Source organism: Stegostoma tigrinum, chromosome 41 (assembly GCF_030684315.1).
Source record: "Stegostoma tigrinum isolate sSteTig4 chromosome 41, sSteTig4.hap1, whole genome shotgun sequence".
In the NCBI taxonomy this organism is placed as follows: domain Eukaryota; kingdom Metazoa; phylum Chordata; class Chondrichthyes; order Orectolobiformes; family Stegostomatidae; genus Stegostoma; species Stegostoma tigrinum.
The window spans coordinates 5,282,309-5,295,477 of NC_081394.1; the positions used below are offsets into that span (position 1 = coordinate 5,282,309).

At 50.2% G+C, this 13,169-nt stretch overlaps 1 protein-coding gene across 1 annotated transcript in view; it reads right to left on the bottom strand.

Annotated features, from left to right (window-relative positions):
- The window catches only part of LOC125448579 (intermediate conductance calcium-activated potassium channel protein 4-like), a 67,323-nt gene that overhangs the window by 33,252 nt on the left and 20,902 nt on the right, over window positions 1–13,169 (bottom strand). The gene's annotated exons all lie outside the window — the stretch shown is intronic.

A 13,169-nucleotide genomic window follows, 5' to 3' on the forward strand; every position in this document is an offset into this window, starting at 1 on the left:
TGCCTATTCCCCCAGGGATTCCTGAATTGGCTGTATCCCTGACACTGTGCCGCACGCACACCCCTCCGCCCCAAACCCGCAGGCCCACAAAAATCAGTGGCAACATTTTTCTGCTTTGTACTAAGATGCTGTGTCCAGGGTCATTTAGACCTAAGATGGTGCCGTGAGCGGCAGCTGGCAAACTCATCCGAGTGAGTACACACGACAATAAAAAGTTAATTCTGTCCCGAAAACCTGAAACAAAGTGAAAGAACTCCATTAAGCTGCTGTTGGACCAATGTCCACAGGAGAGCAGCAGTGAACACAGCCTACCCCAGGTGATGATCTATTGACAGCAATAGACCTGCATTTCTCTAGCACCTTTCCCCACCTCAGGAAATCCCAAAAAGCAACTCTGCCACAGACTAAGTAAATTTCCTGAATGGTGGCCACCACCGCAATGTAGGAAACACAGTGGGCAGCTTATTTTCATTCACTCTGCACCTAACCCCGTGCTGTCCCTGGCATGGAATTGTTGACTGGGGACAGCGTGGAGGTCGCTCTAGTTCCAGTTTAGAAGTGTAGAAGGGAAGGCAATGATCCTGTTGCCTGGGAGGCTCAGCAGGGTAGAGATACTTGGACAGTGTTAAGCCAAAAATCATAATGAGCACACACCACCCCTAACCTGGGACTACATTGGCTGTTCTCTTCCTTTCGCCGGGTCAAAATCCTGGGATGGTGACTGTCCCCACCAGGGTTCAAGACTGGGGTTTGCATTAGGGATGGGCTATAAATCCAGCCAGCAATATCCAGCTCCCCCTTTCCCAATAGCATGTGTAAGGGTTCCAGGATACAGGCAAGGTTTCATATGAATTTTCTGTAATAATTCACCAGCCCCAGGAAAGACCTAAACTCCAATATGGGCATGGGAGCTGGGGCACCATTAATCACCCTCACTATATCTTCCAACAGGTACAGCCCAGTCGTATCGACTCTGCAACCCAAGTAGTTTCACTTGGGGTGCCTGGAACACACATTTGCCCCTTCTAAGGCCTATATCCACCTTGGAGAAATATTTAAGCACTGTCTCCAAGTTTTCTAAATGTCCGTTATTAGTCTTCCCCCTCATTAGGACATTCTCCAGATAAATGGCAATCTGGGCAGACCTTGTGAAATCCCTCTGGGACCCCTGAATCACAATTACAGGTACACAAGGCTCATGCCCAGCTTCATGATGGACAGCTCCAACCACCCCCCCCCCCCACCCCCCAATTTTGTGTATAAGTCCTCTAGGAAATGGATTGTGTATATGTCTAGTTCCAGAAAAGCAATTTACCGTTTATCTGAATTCCCTACAAACGCAGGCCTCACAATCAATACAACCAGAGCGCTGTGCATTCTGCCACCTGGGCTGGTTTGAACATTCAGAGATAAGGAAGTGCTACACTTGCCCCCACACCTCCTCCCTCACCCCCATCCCAGGCCCCAAGATGACTTTCCACATCAAGCAGATGTTCACCTGCACATCCGCCAATATGGTATACTGCATCCACTGTACACGGTGTGGCTTCCTCTACATTGGGGAAACCAAGCGGAGGCTTGGGGACTGCAAGTCCCATATCCACCCCCCCGACTCCCTTTGGGAGTGAGTCTTACATTCAACCCTCCTCCAATTCCCTGTGGGAACAAGTCCCACATTCCCCATGTGGGAGCTAGTCCCATGTCTTCCCACTTTCTGTAGGGAAGGTGTTTTTTTCCAAATTCCCCATTAGATTTATAGGGGTCTGTCATCTATCAATGGCCCCTTCAGACTCCCATCACATTGACCGCATTGATACTCTTTTCTCATGTCAAAGGCCCTTCTGCACCACATCCCTCATCTCAAATGGAATTATTTATTATCCTTTGATGCTGGAAGATATTACTGGTTAAACGTCAAAAGATATGTGCAACACTCTTGTAGGTGAACTATTACTAAGTACAACTCTGAGGTGAGTCAGACACAGTTGTATTAATAAAAGCTTCTGGGAGAAGCAGGGACCTCAAAGGGGCCTCACCAAACTTCTTAGCTATACCAGACAATTTCAAAGGTTATACATATTTGCTGTCACACACCAACCTCCCCCTCAAGTCTTGCACACAGTTCTTTAATCTGTTCCAGGTGTCTTGCAAAGTGGGTGATGGCTGGCGCTGCTATTGCTGTTGCGTGCAGGGTTTGTTGTTTCAGCGGATGTTTCATCCTGATTGTGGAAAGTTCGGCCGAAAGGTCCACGTCCTTAGTTGTCATGGAATTTGTTGTGTTGCTAATCTCTTTATTTACTCCTTCAGTTCCCCCCCACCTTGAGGTCAGAGTCATGAGTACTCATAGCCTCTAGACCACTTCCAGCCATTGTCTGAATGTCCCTGAGGGGGGCGCGCAACAGTCTCACCAGCATGGACACTTACACTGGGCATAATTCTGGCAGTGAATGTTTCACAGCATGAGTTAAAGACAGCCAGAACACAGCAAGCAGCAATGATGACAATATAATTAAGGCATGCAGAAGGTACGTCCCCCAAGAGCCACCCAGGAACCACTCAAGCCAACCGTCCCCTCTCCCAGGGCCTTGCCTGAAGGCATCAAGCGGTTAATGGATATTGCTCATGGCCTGGGTGATGTTACAGGACTCATCCATAACATGTGTTATACACTTGTCCCCTACTATCATGCACACTCCACCCTGCTGGACTAACTGGTAATCGACGGCACACCGGGTCTGCTGCGCATAGAGTCTTAACTCGGTTTATTGCATCCAACCCCCTTTGCCGTGCTGTTTCCCAGGACGGTCAGTCCACAGACGAGGTACTTCCTATTCCTGGCACTAATGACTCCCGCTGCTCCCCCCAGAGACAGGGCCCCAAGGCACCCGTAGCCAAATGAGGATCCCAGTGTTCCCGAGTCCTTCCACAGAATTTCTCGCTAATGGCTCGGGTCACTATCTTCTTACTGGTGTGCCCTCTCTGGGGGCACAGGATGGTAAGCAGTACTATTGTCCCCACTGCAAAGAGGGCTGGGAGGGCTGTTGTGAAGGTCCCATTTAGGAGGAACACAAAGCCTTTCTTGGCTCGACAGAGCTTGACCTGCTGATTATTTTTCTGCATGAACAGTTTGGACCACCAGTTCCTTGGCTGGCTGGAGTCCCCACCTGGCCCCACCAGTTGGTAGGTATCAAGCGGATATGTCCATGCGGCTGAACCAACCTGTGCCCCACTGCACTGTCCACAAATAAACTGCCTGCAGTTACGTTTCGACATCTTTGCTCATCACAAGTGGACGTAAACAGGCCGTTGTTCACTTGACAATACTTCAGGAGCACTGCGTCTGCACACAGGAGGTGTTCTTGGCGACTAGAGCAAATGCGCACCCCCATCCCTGTCCTGAGAAGCGAAGCGGATAACTTAGCGGGTTCGAACATGTTGTGTCGTTCTTTCCCCGAGTTCCTGCACAATAGGGGAACTGTATCCTATTTGAGCTTAAGATAACGAAATGTGAGGCTGGATGAACACAGCAGGCCCAGCAGCATCTCAGGAGCACAAAAGCTGACGTTTCGGGCCTAGACCCTTCATCAGAGAGGGGGATGGGGAGAGGGATCTGGAATAAATAGGGAGAGAGGGGGAGGCGAACCCCTCTCTGATGAAGGGTCTAGGCCCGAAACGTCAGCTTTTGTGCTCCTGAGATGCTGCTGGGCCTGCTGTGTTCATCCAGCTACACATTTCGTTATCTTGGATTCTCCAGCATCTGCAGTTCCCATTATCACTCCTATTTGAGTTTATCAGCTGTACACATCTCCCTTGTGTACCTCGTCGATATGCACTGGTTCGGCCCACACAGGGTGCGTCTAACATATCTGCTGTGTGTAGGTGAGAGGGGGGGGGGGGTCCACCCAGGCGTCGCTCCAAACAACGCCTCGACTGACTGGGCCAGTGGGTAGCACACGGTCCGATTACCGTGTAGATGTGTGTGGGTCTTGTAGAACAAGTTATCCTCGAACCCCGATACCTCGGCAATCATGACAATACAGAACACCACAACCACGTATATCACCTTAGACATGTTTAAACTCTGATGGTGAAACTGTATCTTACTCTAAATTAACAATATTCCGAAGGCTACACCGCCCACGCGCGACTGCCTGCGCTCCCGACCAGCTTGCTTGGAGGTCTAGTAGAGGGTTGTTCTGTGAATCAACATATCACTTAGGATCTCAATTCTGGTGCGCATATTCTTTAAGTTGGGACCATATCTCACATATTTACGCAAGCACAAATGTAATGCTGATAACTTCATTTGGGCCATTCCATTTGGGGTTGAAGCCAGGTTTCCAGGTCGGGTCTTTCCCACAACCTTGCTACCTGCCGATGAGACCTAGGGGCAACCCTCTGTTCACCTTGTCATTCCTGTCTGTCCCTCACAGTTTTGCGCAACGTCTTCAACTGGGCGCTCAGTTCCAGCACATAGCGTCGTGTTCTATCTCAAAGTGGGCCGACGTCGGAGCCCCCCCCCCCCCCCCCCCCATTATGATAGACACGGGCAGTTGCATTGCTCTGCCGGTCATCAATTCGCATGGGGTTAGTCCGGTTGTGAGGCTCGTGGTAGCCCTTAGTCCCATCAATATCGCAGGCAGGACCTCAGTCCATCGTTTACCAGAGTCTCGCATAGCTTTTGCCAGGGAAGTTTTAAGGCTTCTGTTCAGACGCTGCACCAAGCCCGAGCTCTGGGGATGGTAGGGTATGTGGAATTTCTGTTTGCTGCCCATCAGCTGGCATATGGCTTTTCCTACCTTTCCAGTGAAATGGGTCCCCTGATCTGAATCAATCTGGAGCGACACCCCCCACCTGGGGATGACTTCTTCAGGCAGGATCCTGGCTACTGTGTCAGCTGAACGATTCCGAGTCGGAAACGCCTCTACCCATCTAGTAAATTGGGGGCAATAATTACCAGGCAATATTCTCATGGGATTGGGGAAGTGGTCCCGTAAAGTCTATCTGTGTATGTTCCCAGGGTCCCTTTGGACTTGGCTGGTGTCCCATTCTGATCTTGACGGGCCTGCCCGGGTTGTCACACAACAGTGGCAGTACCGCGCTATGTCCCAGCCCATGCCTTTCCACCACCATTCTTCTCCAATACTGGTGACCACGGCATCTCGCCCCATGTGGGACACACCATGGCGTAATTGCATGAGGTGTGTTGGATGCACTCGGGGCCCATGACCTTGTCGCTCAATCTCCAGACACCCTTTTCCTCCTGTGTGGCGTCTTGTGCCTTCCACCTAGTGCATTCTACCTCGGGGGGGGGGGGGGGGGGCGGGGGTGGTGTCCGCGTGTAGCTGGGTAATGCTAATGTTGGGGGCCACCCTCAGCAAATGTGGCTGATAAGGGTCGGATATCCTCTGTCTCTCGGGCTGGCTGAGCTGCTTGACCGGCAGTCCTGGTTCCTCTCAAAAATGTACCATTCAGGATTTTGTTTGTCTGGCTCCCTCTGATGGGCCTTGACCTTCATCACCGCAGCCTCCAATGGGAGCTCGCTGGCCTCTCGTGCGGTCTCTATAATTTGTCCATGTTTAATCGGGGTGCCTTCCGTGGTAAAAAAATCCCATTCTTCCCCAAATAGTCATGTAATCATGTACAATTCCAAATGCATATCAGTGTAAATATTAACCTTTCTTCCTGCTGCCTCCATGAAGGCCTGGGTCAGGGCAACTAGCTCTGCTACCTGGGCCAATAGGCCCCCTTGTACCCTCCCTGCTCAGACTACTCATAGGTCCGCGTTAACTACTGCCCATCCTGTTTGTGGCAACACGTACATATTTCCGAGAGCCGTCCACAAACAGGATGTCGTCTGGTGCCTCCTGGGGCACATCTTTTATCCTCTTCTGCCTCATTGTCTACATTCCCACATTCGTGTGGCTCACCATCTCCTCATATGCCTTCTGCTGGGTTCTCCCGGGTGTCCTGCAAAATGGTTATGCAGTTGGTAGGTGGCAGGAGGACCGCTTTCGCAATTTGTCCTTTTCACGTTAGAGACAGACCGTAATTTCCCCGTATTCAACATTTCTACCAGGGTGTGTTGGGTATGTGAAATAACATCCCCTGCCATTATTATTGGCTCACTAACCCTCACAGCCTATGCAGCGGCTATACACCTGGGTAAACCATTCACCATGGGTCCTTCTGCAGTAGAGTAGTCCCCTATGGGTCGCTGTTTGACTCCATGGGCCTAAGTCACCACCGCTGAGTAGAATCCTCCCTCATTATTACAATAAATGTGGAAGTCTTTACTAGCGTCAGGTAGTCCCAGTCCTGGGGCTGACATTAATTCCACTTTTAGTTGTGTATAAATTTCATCTTGTTCAGGCCCCCAATCCACGGGGTCGGTGGCCGGTTTCCCCCCCCCCCCCACCCCCTTTGCTCAGTCGTTGTATGGTTTTACCAATTTGGCAAACTCAAGGATAAAATTCCTGCAGTAATTAAACAAGCCCAAAATTTTCCTCACACCACAGACTGTCATGGGTCGTGGCATTTGTTGTATAGCGGTTTTCCTATCTACAGGCATTTCGTTTGTGCCTTGGGAGATCAGATGTCCCAGGTACAGGACCTTAATTCTCTCTCTCTCTCTCTGTGCTTTCTTCGGATTTGCTTTCAGACCCTTGTCCTCCAAGTGTTTCAGGACCGGGTATCGTGCCTCTTGGTGGCCAGGTTTGGACTCGGAGACTAGTAAGATGTCACCTACATATTGGAGTGTTGTGCGGCCGTGGGGCAGTTCGATTTCCCTGGAGTGCCCAGTGAAAAGATGGCCGGGCTGTTATGGAATAAGTCAGGTCCACGTGTACAGCTTGCCCCCGACGGTAAATGCAAACTTATCTTGGGAGTCACGATGGAGTGGGACAGAGCAGAATCCAGTGGCAATGTCCAGTACAGTAAAGATTCTGTGGGCCAGGGAGAACCCGTTCAGGAATGTGGATGGCCTGGCCACGATGGTGTGCAACTTTGGTGTGACCTAATTTAGGGCTGTGTGATCAATAGTGAGTCGGTAGCTTCCGTCAGGTTTATTCACTGGCCAGGTGGGGGAATTGTTGGCACGGTGGTTTCTCGCAGAATTCCCCTTTCCGCTAGCCCTTCACCGATTTCCACAACTGGCCTCCTGGCCTCTGGGTTGAGGGGGTACTGTTGGTGTGGTTTATGTTCGGGGCTTTCTATTACGGCGGGGTCGATTTTCATTAGCCCGGTATCCAGTTTGGTTTCTGCCTGTGCCCCTGGGACAGAGGCACAATGGTGCCAAACCCCTTGTCCTCCAATTGCCAATCACGTCCTGTGGCAGATGCGCCTTGGGCAATTTCCAAATGGCTTGCATAGGCTCCCATTTTCTCCTTTCTCCCATCGGGACGGGACCAAATTAAAATTCGCCTTTCCCGCAACCTATTAATACTCTTTCATCAAATATTTTCCCATGATAGTTCCGTCATTATTTTTTACACACATAAAATCGCATTGGTATACACAACTTATTAATTTCCACCAAAGTGGTTTCGCTCAGGAACACAGGGGCTTTTTGCCCACTAATGCCCTTTACATAGATCATTTTGTTGGCTATGGGCAGGGGTAGGTCGATGATGGATATGGAGGCCCCCATGTCCGTCAGCATCTCACATTGCCTGCTCCCTACTAGTGCAGCCACGTACATCCTCCTGTCCGTGTTACCCGTGCCTGTGGCGGGTGCTTCTGGCCGTCAGTCCGCCCCACTTTGAGAAGTTTTGGTTGTTCGTTTTCCATGTTTTCCCCGAAAGGTGCCCTCAGAGTGGCCCTGTCATGCCGCAATGTTGTGGCAAGTGGATTTCGGTTTTATCTTTGTCACGGCAGCTAAGTTTTCTTGTTTTATATGGATGGCGGGGGTGGGGGGGGGGCGTCTTTCTCCGAACCCTTCTGTAAATCCGGATGCCCATTGTACCAACTTGTCACAATCTCTGGTGGCAATTAAGCCCATCCTCAGGATTGCCTGGTGAACGGGTGATAGCCCATTTGGATGCCTGTATAAATGCCCGATCAGTACGGTTTGTATCTGACATCCCTGATATGCCTTGAACAATCGTTCCCAATATTCAGATGCCCTTCTCCCTTCTGTTGTATTGTGTTTGGGATTTTGGACCAATTGGTGGGGCATTTCCCAGGGCCAGTTGGACTTCGGCTTTAAAGCGGTTAAAAGGCTCCTCTTGTGCCGCTCTCTCGGCTGTTAATTCTACGGTATGAATCCATCGTCCACCTTGGTAATCGTGTTTAGCTTGGGCTGCGGCGTCAGCCTGACCAGAACCGTCCCCCATTAACCGCCATTTATCTTGTGGGCAAGCCGCTTGTACAAGTTGGTGTATATCTCGTTAAGTGGGACCAGGACGAGGTTAACTTCCTCACTCAGACTCTCCTCTGCGGCAGTGGGCCCTTCCCTGGGATGGTATGGGGTGAGGGCCCCATTGACCCTCTGCTAAGAACTGGTTCCTTTTTCCTAGTTTCCTAATTTGTGATTCTAGGATCCTATTTGCCTCCGTCCACCTCCTCGTGGACTCTGATCTTTGCCCTTTTAGGCCGGACAATTGATGTACTAAAAAGACTGCAGTTTTCTTAGTCCTATCTTTCTTCTGTCCTAAGAGCCAATCTCACTGTTGTTCTAGGGCCTGGAACGGATCCCACCCCCTCCTGGAACGGATCCCACCCCCTCCTTTTTCATCTGTTTAATGAGTGAATGTCTATCTGTCATATATTGATTACTGAGAGATCCCAGGGGTCCCCATTGATCTTCCTTCCTCGCCATGATAAATGATAGGTTTATACTCACGATCTCTCGGCTGTGTTTAACCCACTGGCCACGAATCCAGCAATACCTATTGTGGGAATGATCAAGTCCCCCGTATCCTGCTTATTTCAATTTTCTCTCTGCTGTCTCACAACATTACAATCTCACGTTCTGTTTGAGTATCACATCCCAGGTACTTCTTCTCCAGTCTCTACACCCACTTCAGGGCCCTGACCTTCACATGGGTGATTTCCCCTCTTAACAACCAGTCTAAGGCTGTGTGAGAGAGATGGGTGCCTCCTTGTCCATTTTGCTCAAATCAAACAGACAGTTTCACATTCCACTCAACTGATCATTAACTACTGCGGTCCAACTCACAACTTTATTAACCTAACAAACTAACCCTCCCTCTACTGACCCCTTCTCCTGCCTCCAATGCACCCCCTCCTCCTGGACACCACCCAAGGCCTCCTACCCTCCCTTGACCTCTTCATCTCTAATTGATGTCGAAACATCGATCGCCTCAACTCTCCAACCTCTCCCCTGCAGAATGTCTAGCCCTCTGCTCCAATCCCAACCTCATCACGAAATCCATGGACAAGGGAGGCGCAGTTGTAGTATGGCACTGACCTCTACATTACTTACGCCAGACGCCAACTCTCCGACTCCTCCACCGACCGTTCCCTGGATCATGACCCCACCCCCGAGCACCTAACCATCATCTCCCAAACCTCATCACCTCCCACCCACAGCCTCTAACCTCATCGTTCCCCAACCCTGCACCGCCCGCTTCTATCTCCTTCCCAAAATGCACAAACCTGCCTGCCCCAGTCGACCCATTGTCTCCGCCTGCTCCTGCCCCACCGAACTCATCTCCACCTATCTGGACTCTATTTTCTTCCCCTTGGTCCAGGAACTCCCTACCTACGTCCGTGACACCACCCACGCCCTCCACCTCCTCCAAAACTTCCAATTCCCCGGTCCCCAACACCTCATTTTCACCATGGCTGTCCAGTCCCTATACACCTGCATTCCCCATGCAGATGGCCTAAGGGCCCTCCGCTTCTTCTTGTCCTGCAGACCCGACCAGTCCCTCTCCACCAACACCCTCATCCGCTTATCCGAACTTGTCCTCACCCTCAACAACTTCTCCTTTAATTCCTCCCACTTCCTACAGGCAAAGGGGGTGGCCATGGGTACCCACATGGGCCCAAGTTATGCCTGTCTCTTCTAAAGCTATACTGGCCCTATCCCCCATCCCTTCCTCCGTTACATTGATGAGCGTTTCGGTGCCGACGAGGAGCTCGAATAGTTCATCCACTTCACTAAAACCTTCCATCCCAACCTTAAGTTTACCTGGACCATTTCTGACAGCTCTCTCTCCTTCCTGGACCTCTCTGTCTCCATTTCTGGCATCCACCTGGAAACCGATATCCATTTTAAACCTACCAACTCCCACAACTATCTGGAATATTCCTCTTCTCACCCACCTTCCTGTAAAAATGCCATCCCCTATTCACAATTCCTTCGCCTCTGCCGCATCTGCTCCCGAGATGAGGCATTCCACTCCTGAACATCCCAGATGTCCTCTTTATTCAAAAACCGCAACCTCCCCCCCGCAGTGGTCGAGAACGCCCTTGACCGCGTCTCCCGCAACACATCCCTCACACCCCGCCCCCCGCCATAACCGCCCTAAGAGAATCCCCCTCGTCCTCACATACCACCCCACCAACCTCCGGATACAACGCATCATCCTCCGACACTTCTGCCATCTGCAATCCGACCCCACCACCCAGGACATTTTTCCCTCCCCACCCTTATCTGCTTTCCAGTGGGGCCACTCTCTCCGCGATTCCCTTGTCTGCTCCACACTCCCCTCCAGTACCACCACCCCGGGCTTTTCCCTGCAACCGAAGCAAATTCTACACCTACACCTGCCCCTCTACCCCCCCCCCCCTTCACCCCGATCCCAGGCCTGAGAAAGACTTTTCACTTCAAACAGATGTTCACCTGCACATCTGCCAACGTGGCATACTGTATGTGCTGTTCCCGTTGTGGCCTCCTCTACATCAGGGAAACCAAGCGGAGGCTTGGGGACCGCTTTGCGGAACATCTACGCTCGGTTCGCAACAAACAACTGCACCTCCCAGTCACGGACCATTTCAAATTCCACCCCCCCCCCAACTCCTCAGACGACATGTCCAACCTGGACCTCCTGCATTGCCACAGTGATGCCACCTGAAAGATGCAGGAACTACATCTCATATTTCGTTTGGGAACTCTGTAGCCCAAGGGTATCAATGTCGATTTCACAAGCTTCAAAATCTCCCCTCCCTCGACCACATGCCAAAACCAGCCCAGCTAGTCCCCCACCTCCCTAACCATTCCTCCCACCTGAAGCCCCACTTCCATCCCTACTGACTAACCTCATCCCGCTCCCCCTGACCTGTACATCCTCCCTGGGCTGACCTATACCCCCCAACTCCCCACCTACATTCACCTTCACTGGCTCTAACCCCACCTCTTTGACCTGTCTGTCTCCTCTCACCCTATCTTCTCCTTTATCCATCTTCTACCTGCCTCACCCGTCTCCCTATTTATTTCAGAATCCCCTTCCCCTCCCCCAATTCTGAAGAAGGGTCCCGACCCAAAACGTCAAGCTTTCCTGCTCCTCTGATGCTGCTTGGCCCGCTGTATTCATCCAGCTCCACACCTTGTAATCTCACTTAACTTCGTGTTCAGTATCCTGTCCCAGCATCTATGCTGTGGCCATGCTGTCCGGACCGTAGACAGGATCCTGCCAGCTGCACCAATTTGTTGTAGGTAAATTATTACCAAGTACAATTCTGCGGTGAGTCAGACACAGTTGTATTAACAAAAGCTTCTGGGAGAAGCAGGGACCTCAAAGGGGCCTCACCAAACTTCTTAGCTATACCAGACAATTTCAAAGGTTATACATCTTTGCTGTCACACACCAACCTCCCCCTCAAGTCTTGCACACAGTTCTTTAATCTGTTCCAGGTGTCTTGAAAAGTGGGTGATGGCTGGCGCTGCTATTGCTGTCGCGTGCAGGGTTTGTTGTTTCAGCGGATGTTTCATCCTGATTGTGGAAAGTTCGGCCGAAAGGTCCACGTCCTTATCAGAGTTGTCATGGAATTTGTTGTGTTGCTAATCTCTTTATTTACTCCTTCAGTAAATTAATCTCTTTACTTACTCCTTCAAACACCATGTTCATTTTGATGTTCCATGTAGAATCGTAAGTCACCCCCCACAAATATAGAGCTCCTGAGAGCAGATACATCACGTTGTGGGCCCTCTATCCTTACGTAACAAATCATACCTATCCACACACCCAGGTCAGTCAATGTTTTCATCCAACTGATATCCTGGTCTCGACATTATAATTGTTCAGAGGATTTATTTCCTGGCCATCCCGAACCATTTCTTGAGTCTGTGTCTGCAAGCCTGGCATTGGCAACTAGAAAAACAAATCCTCAATTTATACAACACGTTTAGCAAATCTAGGATGTCCCAAAGCACTGTGTGTTCATACAAGGAGGTATTTAGTCAACTGGGCCTGAATTCACTGGAGTTTAAAAGAATGAGAGGGGTTCTCATTGAAACATATAAAATTCTGTTATGGCTGAACATGGATGTAGAGATGATATTCCTCTGGCTGGGGTCTGGAACAGTGGGTCACAGGTTCAGCATATACAGTCGACCATTTCCAACTGAGATGATGAGATTCCTTCACTCAGAGGATGGAGAACTTGTGGAAAACCTTATCACAGAATGCTGTGGAGTCCAGGTCACTGAATATATTTAAAAAAGGAATACATAGGTAGATATCTAGAGGCTGAAGATTTCAAGGGGTATGGAGAAAAAGCAGGAGCGTGGAATTGAGATAGAGCATCAGGCATGACCATAATGGTGTGGAGGGCCAATTGGTACTGTTCATATATTCCTAAATTTCCATGTTCTTCCCGCCTGCACAGGGCATGGTCCTGCGTATTAATACAATAAATTCTCTGTATCTGCGAGATCGTGACTGGCACTTTGGAATTCATATACCTCATGACTGATTTGCTGAAGAGGCAGTATATCTTTAAGGCTGGATGGCAGCAACCCATTATTCGAACACTACTAGCATTGCAGCTGCAGTGTAGCAGCCTAGAAGAGCTAGTCTCATCTATCATCCAAGTGTTGAGATCCTTTCCAGGAAGTATATAGGAAGACTCCTGAATTCAGAAAGGATAGGAAGTACATTGGGCACATTTGAAGACCAAAGCTTTATGGCTGTTCATGAGTTTGAGCAATATATGGCGAGAAATGATCTGATCAGAGGAGTTATTATTGCACAGCATAGCGT